Consider the following 14,003-nt stretch of genomic DNA (forward strand, 5'->3'; position numbering starts at 1 on the left):
GGTTTTCCAAATCCAGTTCAATGGCGATTTTAGAAAGTTGTAGTAGGCTATTGGCAGTGAAAGTGTTAATTCCTTTTTTGCCAATATCGGAAGCCACCTCGCAGAACGAGTCGAAACTGATAAAACAAATAATTTTAAAGACTTTTTAGGTAACCGTGTTTCCTTTTCTATTTTCCTTGAACCACCAGACGTGTACGAAATAATAGAAGAAATACATCAGCTAAAATTAAATAAATCAGCAGGGAGTGTTGTTAGCCTATCTCGCCTTATTTCCTTCGAATCTTTTCGACTATCATAGCCTTGCCTCTATCCATCCTTTTCGACCACGCATTTTCGAATGACATATTTCCAGATGTTCTCAAAATTGCTAAAGTCATTCCAATTTATAAATCTGGAAGCAAACTCGAAACAAATGATTATAGACCACTTTCTCTACTCTTATGCTTTTCAAAGATTCTAGAAAAGTTAATTTTCAAACGTTTGACATCGTTTATAAATAAGCATTCGATCTTAACGCCTACTTAGTATGGCTTTCGTGCCAACCATTCAACAAGTCATGCTGCTCAAGGCATTATTACCTCCTCATATGAGCAAATGCAGAACAATGAATTGACTGGACTTGTTTTACTAGATCTTAAAAAAGCCTTTGACACAGTTCATCATGAAAAACTCTTGCATAAACTTGATCATTATGGAATTCGAGGAGTTGCCAATGCCTTACTTACTTCCTACTTGAAAAATTGTAAACAATTTGTGTCAATAGGACACGAAAATTCTACATTAAAAGAAATAAAATTTGGTGTCCCTCAAGGGTCCATATTAGGACAACTTCTCTTTTTACTTTATATAAATTTTATATCTAACTGTGTTTCTTCTGTTCCTAGATTATTTGCTGATGACACTTGTCTTGTTATTAAATCCGATAATTTAATAAGCCTTCAAAATTTAATTAATCTTGAACTGAAAGGAATCAAACGTTGGATCACAGCCAAATCACTCACGATAAATGCTTCTAAGTCTAACTTTTTAATAATTGCACCCAAGACCAACCAAACATTTACTAATATTGAAGTATTTTACGGCAATACCCAACTAAAAAATGTTCACACTGCTAAATACCTTGGTATCTTAATTGACAAGAATCTATCTTTTCTTCCTCATATTGATGCTCTATCTTCCAAACTCTCCAAATCTGTTGGCATACTCTCTAAATTGAAACATTGTTTATCAACCAAAGCTATGCTTCAGCTTTACTATTCTCTCGTGCATCCTTACCTAATATACGGACTGACAATTTGGGGGTCGTCATACAAAACACTTATTGAAAAGCTTGGTGTTTTGCAAAATAAGACAGTCAAAGCTGTTATGAAAGGAAAATGGGCTGACCAGTGACCATGTCACACCCTTTTATAAACAACTCAGTATCCTAAAGTTAAAAGATCTGTACAACTTTGAAATTGCTAAATTTATGTACCAGTTTAGTTTTAGCCTAATTTATTACCCGACACTTTTCGAAACTACTTTAAAAAAATGCAACGAAATTCACAACTTTACTACTCGAAACTCGACCAACCTAGATTACTATTATTATCGATACACAACCACAAAACTACAACGCTCAATAAAATACTCTGGCGCAAAAATTTGGAATAATATACCAGACGAAATTCGCAAATCCTCCTTTACAACTTTTAAAAGAATGTAGCCTACAAAAAGAAAAATATTGACACATACTGTATTAGGCAAATGCTAAATTACTAATCAGACTTGCAATTGTAACACAGGCTACGTTGGCTTACCTGAATTTTTTAAATTTCTGATCATCTTAGACAGCTTCACTGTTATTTATTTATTATTATGTCTTTTTCTCAATTAACCAATTATGATTAAGTTATCATTGATGAGTTAAGGGGTGGCTGCTTGACTTGAAGACGTTGAATGGTCACTTCGCAGCCTCCCGCTGTTGTGATGCTTTCATTATTTTCTTTTTTTCAATTGTAATTCATTTCAACAGTTTTGCTATGTACATTGTGTTTTGATTTGTTGTGCATCTTTTTTCGCAGCAGCTAATAAACATCTATCTATCTATCTATCTATCTATCTATCTATCTATCTATCTATCTATCTATCTATCTATCTATCTATCTATCTATCTATCTATCTATCTATCTATCTATCTATCTATCTATCTATCTATCTATCTATCTATCTATCTATCTATCTATCTATCTATCTATCTATCTATCTATCTATCTATCTATCTATCTATCTATCTATCTATCTATCTATCTATCTATCTATCTATCTATCTATCTATCTATCTATCTATCTATCTATCTATCTATCTATCTATCTATCTATCTTCATAACTTTTCAGTAAATAGAACAACTCTTTCTTTTCATCATTACTAACTTCTTCTGAAAATAATGACAATGGCACAACCTATTCTACTAGATACCAAACATGTTTGTTGAAAGATTTCAGTGCAGACTTTCCTACCAAGTCATCCATGTTTGTTTTATACCATGATATTTCTTTTAGAAAGCAATGTCATGGATGAAGTGCTGCAGAAGTAACTACAGGTGCAGTGATCCACCATGGAATGTAAACAAATAAGACAGACGGTACAAATTGCTTAAGCTTGTCAAGTTGTCCCTTGCCAAATATAGCACTCTTTGGAAGGTTTTGATCAATCACATCACTCAAGAGAACCATTTTGATACTGTAAAGAAGTCCAGACATCCATCTTGCTTTGTTCATAGCTCCTTGTCTTTGAAAGCAAAATTTCCTTTTAAATAAGTCTTCAAAAGTGTCCGGATCCAAATAGAAAATAGCTAGTTCGATAGAGAAAAGTTCTTTTATTTTGCATCATCGGCACATGTGAAAAAAAACAAAAAAAACAATACAAGATTACAATGTGAGCTAGGTTGTTTGCTGATGATGATGGGAGTGGCAGAAGGACCGAACTGGTCATCACGTCTGCCACACCCGTGTGGTGTCATAGCTTAGTTGACATGGAATGGTGTCGGAGTTAAACGCAAATATATACTATATACAACATAAAAAACAATACACATACGAAATTTAAAAGCACAATATGAATACAGGAATACAGAAATGTTGCAGAAATACAAAATGGCATATACATACATGATGATGGCTATCCCTCGTCTTCGAGGATGATGGCCTTCGCAATAAAATAAAAGCTAACGGTGAGTTCTTAAATCGATCATGAGTCCAATCCTGGCTTTAAAAGTTCGGTTACATTTGGTACATTTAAGATCCTTTGGGAGAGTTGGTTGTGGATGTGATTGTCGTTCTTTTCTATGCATTCTTTTTTCTTTTAACCTTTGAGATCTGCTCTTCTCAAACGTGGCAACATCTTCATGAGTGGCAGATCTCCAAAGCAGCCTATCCTTTGCGGTTTCCTCCCAGTTTGTGTAATTGATTTTACTCATTTTAAGATTACTCTTCAGTGAGTCTTTATACCGCTTCTGTTGTCCACCTACTGAACGCTTACCTTTAGCTAATTCCGAGTAAAGAAATTGCTGAGGGAGACGCTGATCTGGCATTCGCACTACATGCCCGCACCATCTGAGTTGGTTTTGAATAATGCGCACTCAATGCTTGTTGTTTCAGCCTCTTCTAGCACGCTCAAATTTGTTCTTTTCTCTTCCCAGCTGATATTCAGAATTTTGCGCAGGCTGCGTTGTTGAAATCTTTCAAGAGTTGTAATGTGGTTTCGGTAGGTGGTCCAGGTTCCGGAAGTATATAGTGGTGTTGTGATAACTACTGCATTGTAGACGGCGAGCTTTGTACTTTTTCGTATGTTATGATTGTCAAATATTCGTGAGCGAAGTTTTTCAAAAGCGGTGCTAGCACAATTTAACCTATGTTGTACGTAGCGGACGACGGGTAACTTAACTCATCCGCCCATACCTAGCTGTAATACTAGTCTACAGCGACATTTCGGGCACAACAATGTGGCAGAAATGATCCAAGAACGAGGTCTATACTTCTTGTTCAAAGTATGATTTTATTGTCACCACATAACTTAAGATTGCAATCGTCTTTCCACAACAGAACATAATCCAAATCATAAGTCCAACCTAGGAAACTGCACACTGAACGTTGACTGGCGGAGCCAGAATTAATACCACCACTATACCCAGTGATGGGCATTATCGGCGATAATTATCGGCGATAAATTTTTATCGCTTATCGTTATCGCTCAATTATTTTTTCAGTTATCGTTTATCGTTATCGCCAAAGACAATATTTGATTATCGCCGATAACACTGGTCTACACAAAATTTCAGGTTTGGGTTTTGACAACTCATTTTAGCTAATTTTGGGGCGCTGAATCCAAAAATGAGCTCAGATTTTCTCTATCACATCACATTTTTGAGATATGAAATATCCCTAATTTTTGAAAAAAATCAATTTTTGCCCTCCCTCTGTTGTCAAAACAAGGAATTCTGATGCAATAAACACTGTTTTACCTGCAATAATCTAGCTTTAATTAGCAAACAAGCATTCTATATTATATTCACACAAATTTGCGTTGTGTTTATTAAAATTTCATGCCTTGAAATAAAAAATAGGCATGCAAAAGAGCAACCATATAATAACATCAAACGCTACACTATGCTGACGAACATGTCGATAGGACAGTGACAAGGTATTATCTGAATTATAGCCTACAGTTCACACACTATGCACATAGACATTCCAATGGAGTGCAGAAATTCTGAAGACACACACAGAAATAGCAAAGTGCCAAAATAAAGATTGACTCAAAGGGACTTGGGCAGGGCGAGTTCAGAAACAGTCAAAAAAAGAGCTTTCATAAAATATGAACTCTTCACTTATAAGCTTAAAAATGCTCTTTTGAGGGACTTTCTTTTATGAGCAGCATCTGGAATTTCTCTTTCAAAACTCCAGCAATAGTCGGCCATCATATGACAATCCCACCGACCTTGATAACGTTCCTCCATGATTTTAATATCCTGGTGGAAACGTTCACCCTGTTCTTCACTAACTTTCCCAAGGTTTTCTTGAAACTCATCCGCATTGCTCTTTAAATAGTGAACTTTGATGCTCATCCTGCATCCCAAATCTTCAAAACTAAGCAGTAGCTCCCTTAAGAGATCTTTATAATTTTCTGCTTTTCTGTTTCCAAAGAAATTTCTCACAACAGCACCGAAAGCATTCCAAGCTCTAGCCTCGAATGGCAACATTGATTTTACAAAATTTTCATCCTTTAACAATTGCCTGATTTGTGGTCCATTGAAAATCCCAGCTCTTTTTTTCTCTTCACTGAGACCAGGAAAAGCATAACATATATATACTTAAAACACTCTCCTTCATGATCCTAAGCTTTTACATATTGTTTCATGAGACCAAGTTTGATGTGAAGAGGAGGCAAGAGGATCTTTTTGATACCAACTAACTGATGACGTATGATATTTTTGTCTCCAGGTGTCAAGGTGAGCCTTGGAGGCCACTCTTTTTTGTTCCAGTGGTAATCCTTGGCCCTGCTGTCCCAGTAGCATAGGAAACATGGGTATTTGGTGTAGCCACTTTGTTGCCCCAGCAAAAAGTTCACCATTTTTAAATCTACACAGATGAGCCAACCCTGCTCATGGTACTTTAACTTTTCAAGAACGGCTTTGATGTTCTGATACTCTTCTTTCATTGTCACCGAATGTCCTATCGGAATAGAACCGTACACGTTACCATTGTGAAGTAGAATACACTTCAAACTTCGTTTGGAGCTATCAATGAAAAGTCTCCATTCGTCTGCATCATACTGTGGTAATCCCATTTCTAGAAGAAGCCCTTCTATATTGTTGCAATAAACGAAATCATTGTGGAAAGCAAAATATGGAAGCAGTTCTTCTTCTCGTTTGCGATAAAATGTCACGCTTTTACCAGCTTTGAGAAGTTTCCTTTCCTGTAGTCTTGATGCCAATAACTCCGTAGATTGCTAAGGCAAATACAAATCTCTCACTAAATCATTTAATTCCATCTGATTAAACTGGGAAGGCTTTCTTACTAAGCAAGAATTTATTACTAAGTCAAATCTACTCCCACCAGCTGTCTTCCTACGATATTCCATTTGCACAAGTGCACAGAGATAGCAGCTGACCCACAGATAACGCCTGAGAAGCCAAAACAGGGAGTTCAAGCCAGCATGGAAAAACTCAACGCTACCAATCTCCACTATGTCCTATTACGATTATCATAAGAGGAATTTTTTTTTATTTTAGAAGAAATCTGAACCAATTTATGAATTTAGTGTAAAAATATCTCTATGTTTGAAAGTTTATAGTTGTCAGAACATAATTATATTTGACATTTTATTGCACTAAAAAGGGTAAAAATTGGTCAATTTCATAAAATAATCGCAACGATAGAACGAAAACTTGATGTGATAGAGAAAATCTGAGTTCATTTTCGGATTCAGCGCCCCAAAATTAGCCAAAATCAGTTGTCAAATCCCAAACCTGAAAAAAAAAGTTGAAATTTGTAGACCAGTGTAATTAATCGCCGATAAATTTTATTTCGGATCAACACACAAGTGGAAAGACCATGAAAAGTAATATTTTTACTAGCCACCTAGTTAATGAAACTAAAATTTAAACCAGTTCTTTTTCAGTGCCTGAAGTGTGTGTGCACAGGTCGTTATCAAGGGAGGGGGCACACCCCCTGCAGCGACGGCTCTGACAACACAATAATTTTTAGAGTTGCAAATTGCAATGCAAGGAAATGCATGCAACAAGTCTCTTGTTGTTTTGCTGCAATGGGCAATCGCGAGTGAATTTTACAATTAAAATGTAAGCGCACAGGCGGCACAACTTCCTTTGAAGCGAAGCGAAAGAAATTGGCAAGTGGTTTGTGACAGTGTCGCAATACGAGACCGCTTTTACATCGGAAACATGGTCTTTCGCGCCACCTTACGATTAACTATTTTATTCTTGTGTTTTCTTTTTTCGTTGGAAGTGTTAGTTTTTAGTAATTGTGGTAAAAAAATAAAATCTCTCTCGTCAAAACATGAAACTAACTGTTTTAAACGCATTAAATCTTTAGATGAGTAGATTAACTAAAATTGCAAGAACTTGCCTTGAGACGTGCGGTTACGTCACAAACTCAGATTAAAAGACAAAATTCACACACAATAACAACACAAGATCGGTTATAGACTGTAAGATCGATTTTTTTCTAGCTTGGCGATATAACTTTAATCCAAAAATAATAACCAAATGCATAAGTGCCATTTAACTTAAAAAGTTAACCCATTTGTGCCGAAAGTGAAAGTACTTAAAAAAAATTTCGGAAAATTTAAATAGTGCATAATTAGCCTATGACCTAAAAAACATATCACAATTATTTTTTTCTAATTGTGTTTGTACTTTTTGAGAAAAAAGCCGTCCTATATATAAGACGCTAGGCAAATCCGTTATCAAATTTCACAAGTTTCTTGTGCGTAATGCTAAAGCGTTATTACATTTTACTTATCGCTCAAAGTGATAAATGGGAAATGTCTTGTCATGTCATTATTGTCATCGAGCATTTTATTGAAATGAAAGTTCAAAAAATATGAAGATGAAGATTAGCAAAGTAACACAACATCACTGAAACAAGTCATTGCGGAATATGATATTGCTTGAAGCATTTGACATGCAGACCGACATCACATTTTTTGCATCTTGTAGTAGTTTTTGCATGACAATAGGCGCATCGAGTTGCGTGGTAAAATTATGCTAAATACAGTATAACCTTTCTCATTTACTGTAGCCTACCTATGCGACATAGCCTACGTCAATCAAATATTTTTATTCCCACTAATACAGTGCATGCATTTTAATTCTTATCTCAACAACTCAGCGTTCTGCCATTGATTTAATGATGGTGTTCACAGAGAAAACAAAAAAAATTATCTGAAATTATCAGTATATTACGATAATTATGTTATTGTTCTTAAACAAACACGACTAATTTGACAAGCTTGATGGATTTCACAGTATGCACATTTTTACTACCAATAACGCTTAAGATTACTCATAAATTTTCAAGCATTTTGCGTTTTTTGGAATTTTTTCAATTACTGCTGACTTTGCTGTAAACAGCCCGTAGAAAGCAAAATACAAAGTTTGGAATTTTTTATGGTATTTTCATTTGATTTAGTTATTTTGCTGCACGTAAGCGGCAGTGTAACTCAATTGATAAAAGCATCCAACTGGTATCTGAAGGTATAATTATAAGCACGGCGGTTACCTCAGTGGTTTGATTCTGGATCAAGAGGTTGAAGATTCGATACCCACTGCCGCTATTGCGATTCTATTTATGCATAACTTAAAAAAAGTTTTGTTCCTTTACAGTATATTATGTTCGATTTTTCGTCATGTTGATGAAAACAGTTCGTGCTGCATGGGATGGGGCAGCGCTAATCAAGAAAAAAAAAAATTATCGTTATCGGACATTATCGGCGATAATTTATCGTTTATCGTTATCGCTTAACTTTTTTTTGATTTATCGTTTATCGATATCGCTTTAGGCATTTTTCGTTTATCGATTATCGTTATCGCTTAACTGAAAAATGAGTTATCGCGCCCAACACTGATGATGATGATGGCGTATGAGCGATCTTTCCAGGCTAGATTGGAGGGCAGGAAATCTTCAGCCACTCAGCAGTCTCGTCGTCCAGGACCCTCAGACCATGCGCACCGTGTGGAGGCCGGTGGATTAGGCAGTGATGGATGACATGGTCTGCAGTCTGTTCAGTGGCACCACACTCGCATTCTGATGAAGGAGCCAGGCCCCACTTGTGCATTTCCGAACGAAAGCGGCCAACGCCAGTTCGCAGGCGGTTAAGCCTGACCCACGCAAGCCTTGCGAGGGACATCCCTGGTGGACGGGGATCGGCGTCGGGTATGAAGTCACGGAGCGTGGAGGTGTGATTTTGCCACTCCGTGTTCCACATATGGTTCGTCCAGTGTGCCGCACTTAAACCAAGTTCTTCTGCGTTCTTAAGTAGTTGTTGTGCGGCAGGCACAAAGGGGCGTCTTGATTTCAGCCGCTGCTTTATAGGTGGTGGTCTCTTGAGTGCTGCATGGAGGAGATGGTCGGGGTCCAAAGCGCGGCGGGCGAGAGAAATCGTGGCTCCTTTACGGCGTAGCTCAGCGGGTTGGATGCCTGCTAGGATGGGTAGGCAGTCCGTTGGAGTGGGACGCAGGCATCCAGTCACAGTACGCAGTGCGTCGTTGATGGCGGTATCAATCTGGTGGGTGTGAGAACTACGACACCAGACCGGCGCGCAGTACTCAGCGGTGGAATGAACAAGGGCTAAGGTAGCTGTACGAAGAGTTTTAGCACCAGCTCCCCAGCCGGAACCCGCCAATCGCCTCAAAAGTGCGACGCGTGTAGATAGTTTTTTGCGCAGTGACTTCAAGTGCCGGCGGTACGTGAGTGACCTGTCCAGGGTTATGCCGAGGTATGTAGGTTCGGCACAGTAGGGCAGGCGTTCCCCATCAATGTTGATGTTTATCTCACGCTGTGCCTCCCGATTGTTAAGGTGGAAGGCCGCCGACACTGTCTTTGACTTGCTGAGCTGTAGCTTCCATTTCTGGAGGTATGCTGATAGTGTTTGCATGTCTTGGCTGAGGTTCCTCTCCACTGACTGCCAGTTTCCTGCTGAGTGCAGGAGTGCCAGGTCGTCTGCGTAAGCATACTTCCTGGAGATGGTGGGGGGCAAGTCGTAGGTGTATATGTTGAACAGGAGAGGAGCCAAGACTGAGCCCTGTGGGACGCCGTTTTTAAGTCGACGTAGTCTGCTTTGACGACCGCTACCGGTTGTGAGGGTAAAACTGCGGTTTTGCACAAGTTCCATCATCATATGGACCATGTGTCTGTCAGGGAGCAGACGGAGTAACTTGCAGGTAAGGCCGCTATGCCATACGGTATCATAGGCAGCCGTGAGATCAACAAACACGGCGCCAGCCTTCTTCTTAGCCGAGAAGCTGTCCTCAATGTCTTGGGTCATAAGTGTGACCTGATCTACGGTTGATCGTCCGTGTCGGAAACCAGCTTGTTCACGGGGGAGCTGCGGATCTATTATTGGTTCGACACGGGCGTAGATGAGTCTCTCGAGGATCTTGAAGGGGATGCAGAGCAGTGAGATTGGACGGTAGCTCTTCGGGTCCCCTGGGGGCTTCTTCGGCTTAGGAACTGCAACCACAAGGGCTCTTCTCCAGATTCTGGGAATTCTCAGGTGGCGCAAACAGCAGGAAAGGAAGTCTTTTAACCAGGACTTTAAGGAGGCAGCAGCATGGAGTATCAGCTCCGGGCAAAGGTGGTCAGGGCCCGGGGCTTTACCTGGCTTTATGTGCTGGAGGGCGGCGGAAAATTCTTCCGGGGTGAACTCACCCGAGATGTTGTCCCCGTCTGGGGTTGTTACCCTCCAGAGGTCCGTCATTTCTTGCAACACGGATCTATCTGATTCACGGTCTCTCGATTTGTATTTCCCGTTCTCCACAAGTTGTGAGGCGATGGAATTTGCTGAAACGGGACATTGTTGACGAGAGGCACGTGATCTGCCAGTTAGGTTGTTCAGTGTACTCCATGCTATGCGGCTGGAGTGCGTGAAGTCGATTGATTCAATGGCTTCTGTCCAGCGCTCCTTCCTCTTTGAGTCCAGCCTTGCCAGCAGAGCTGTGGCTGAGCTGTTGGTGTCATTGCCCTGAGGGGCGTGGAGGAAGTCGGAGTAAAGGCTTTCACACTCCTTATCCCAGCACGGTATGTAGGTCTTTCGTCGGCCGCGGGGGATGGATTGTTTTGCCGCTGATGTTATTGCATCACAAAAGTCCTGGTAGGCTTTCTCCACGTTGTTGGTTTGAGGGGATGGGAGATACTGTGTGGCTTCATTTGTGAGGATGCTATAGTACTCCCAGTTAGCCATTCTGAAGTTCCATCGCTTAACAGGCTTGCTCGGGACAGGCATTATGAGCGTTGGAGCCGTGATAATCGAGGGTCGATGTTGGGACCTGGGGAACTTCTCTAGCACACGTCTGTCCGGTTGGCAATTATCGGGGTCATCACTTGCGAAAGCCAGATCGGGGTTTGTACCAGTGTTCCAGCGTCCGGAGAAGAAGCTCGCTGCACCCTTGGGATCGTGCAGTAGGGTGAGGTTATTATTGGCTGACCATGAGGCCAGGCTTTCTCCGTCGAAGTTGGTGGTGTTGTAGCCCCAGTCAACGTGGTGGCAATTAAAATCGCCAGCATAGAGGCTGGGTTGGGGGAACACTGGGATGGCTTTTGGTGTTAAGCGTGAGGGTGGTGGCTTATAGACATTGATGATGTGATAGCCTGATATGTCTATGCATAGCCACTCTATCTCCGATTGGGCACTGGACTGATCTATTGGCGTCCAGCTCAGTTGCTCATGGACAAACGTGGCGAGGCCGTGTTTCCTGCTGATGGTTGCGCCTGCGAGTGTGAAGTTGGGTAATACCAACTTATCCACTGATGTGCAGTGGGTCTCCTGGAGGAGAATGACGAGGGCCTGATGTTTTGTGGCCAGATACTCGATGATGCTGAGCTTGCTGGCCGTAATGCCCTCGGTGTTCAGCTGCAGTACGGTGGGTCGTCGGTACTTTTCGACAGAGGAGCTGCCGCGCCCTGAGAAGGGCGTTTCCCTATCCACCCTGCGCTGAACCTGGGCCTGGTTTGCTCGAGTATGACAAGCTTCGCTTCGCATATCTTTTTTCCTTTAAGATATGGTACTGACGGGAGGGACCACGAGAAGGTGCTTGTTCTTCCCCCCCTGACTATACCACTATACTATTCTTTCCCCCCCTGACTATACAACACTGACTATACCAGAATCATATTATAGTGAGCTGCACCAAGAATTATTCCATACTCTAACATACTCCTTCCACCAAAACTAAAATTCTCTGTCTCTCGAATGGTCGGCCAAAACGCGATATACATAGTCGCTGAGGAATGAAGCATCTGTAAGTTATAACGTTGAAAAGACGAAAAACTACGCATACGTGATTGAAACTGCAGGTTGTAAGAATGCTTTTAGCTGACTGGCAACCGATTTCTTAAGAGGCAAGCAAATTCCTAATCATACTTCAGGAAGCCCGAAGCATACTTGCCAAACTACATGAATTGGTTGAGTTACAGAGTAACATTACATATATGCAACAGAACGATGATATCAAGGCGGTAACAAGCGTTAAGAAAGGTTGAAAAGACCTAAGGTGAAAACACAGGGCGCTACAGACACCCCCGCAAGAAGGCAAACGGGGCGAACCGTTTGGCTTCTGATGAAGGTGCGAGAAGCAAAACGTGCAAGTACAAGACACAGCATGTATATATAACAAGGTGAAGTCTAAATTAAATCGACAATCCGGTATGCACTGAAAACAAGAACGGGGTCGGATCTCCTCCGCACGGCGCGAGCGCTAACAATCCCTCTGTCCTTGAAGAGCGGCTGGTCGGCTCTTGATTGGTAGAAGCAGAGGTCTCGTGCAGCGGACATCCGGCCAGTGACAAGACTATTCTGTGCAACAAAAAATGGGGTTAGTGAGGGCGATAACAATCATGAATTACAATTACATACAGGTTACTATTACGACGCCTACAATTACGACAAGGTTACAATTATAGACAATGAGGAACACAATCTAAACGCCACGCAATGACAATCCAATCACTACAGTTATTACGGTTACTACTACGGAAACAGATAATATCCAATTGCAGTGCACGAAGCTTAAGTTGTAAAAGATGATGCAGCATGTCAGGGGACACAGAGCGCACTCTCTCTACGAAACGGAGGGGCAGTCCGAACAACGGCCGTGCGAAGCAATCGCACGAACTACCGCAACCCGCGGCGCGAGAGCAAAGCGTCATGACAGCAGGACGGGAATTCTATCTGAACGGGGAAGGTGAAAAAAATGGACAAACGTTTAAATGAAAACCAGGCCAGGACTGTAGTGCCAGCAGACAACCAGGGGAGACGACGAGGCTTAAGTTCCCAGCCTCACGACAACCTGCAAACCTAGGAACTGAAAGATAGTAGACTGGAAGCATGATAGCTCTGAAAGCACGAAGCGATTGCACGGGGAACCGGTCCAACAGGGCAGGAAGCGGTGGACAGATGAGTGCGAGTAGCTGTGACGAAACAAGGCCGCTGAGGCAGAAGGCGACGGGCAAGCTAGTCGCGAGCAACATGCCGGCTTATATCTATGACAGCTGAGTGACGAGGGCAGGACAATGCCTGTAGAGCAGAAAGCGACGGGCAAGCTAGTCGCAGGCAGCATGCCGGCTTACATCTATGATGCCACTTTAGCGAGCAAGTACCTAACAACAGTGGCTACAAGGGTGAACAACGAGGCGCTACGTGAACCAAGTACTATATACAGGAAGTGTGCTGCGTCGCACGCCTATATGAGAAAGCGCAGCTCCTAAAGACAACTACAGAGCAAGGAACTGCTAAACGAGAGAGTGATTAGCTGAGGCAACTTATGCAGTTCCAAGTCTTACCCAGGACTAAGAGGTGGTTGAGAGCTACTGTAATTAATTCGATAACTATATGCAAGAACGGTGGCTAAGCTAACTACGGAAAGGTGGAATGGATGGATGGATGCAGGTTTACGTCGTACCCAGGACGGAGAACTAAACAGTGAATGTGTAACAAAGCCTAAAGTACCTACAGGCATCACAGTCCAGTGTCTGAAGGAAGTCGTCCGGACGGGGGCGAAACACATTGTCATCGCTGCTGTCAAGACGCCCCGATTGCGAGCCACGAGTGAGGCAACGACCAAGGACGACAACGGCGAGGGAGGTTAAAAAGCTTACAGCTACTACGATAATGTAAAAAGAATATTCAACCATCATTAATTAGTGTCACTTAACTTGAGTTCCACGGCGTCGTCGTTGAAGGAGCGTCCGATGAAAGGCAGGCTTGTTGTAATCCGTGATGTAGCCT

The sequence above is a fragment of the Aplidium turbinatum genome, chromosome 7, assembly GCF_918807975.1.
Source record: "Aplidium turbinatum chromosome 7, kaAplTurb1.1, whole genome shotgun sequence".
Lineage (NCBI taxonomy): Eukaryota > Metazoa > Chordata > Ascidiacea > Aplousobranchia > Polyclinidae > Aplidium > Aplidium turbinatum.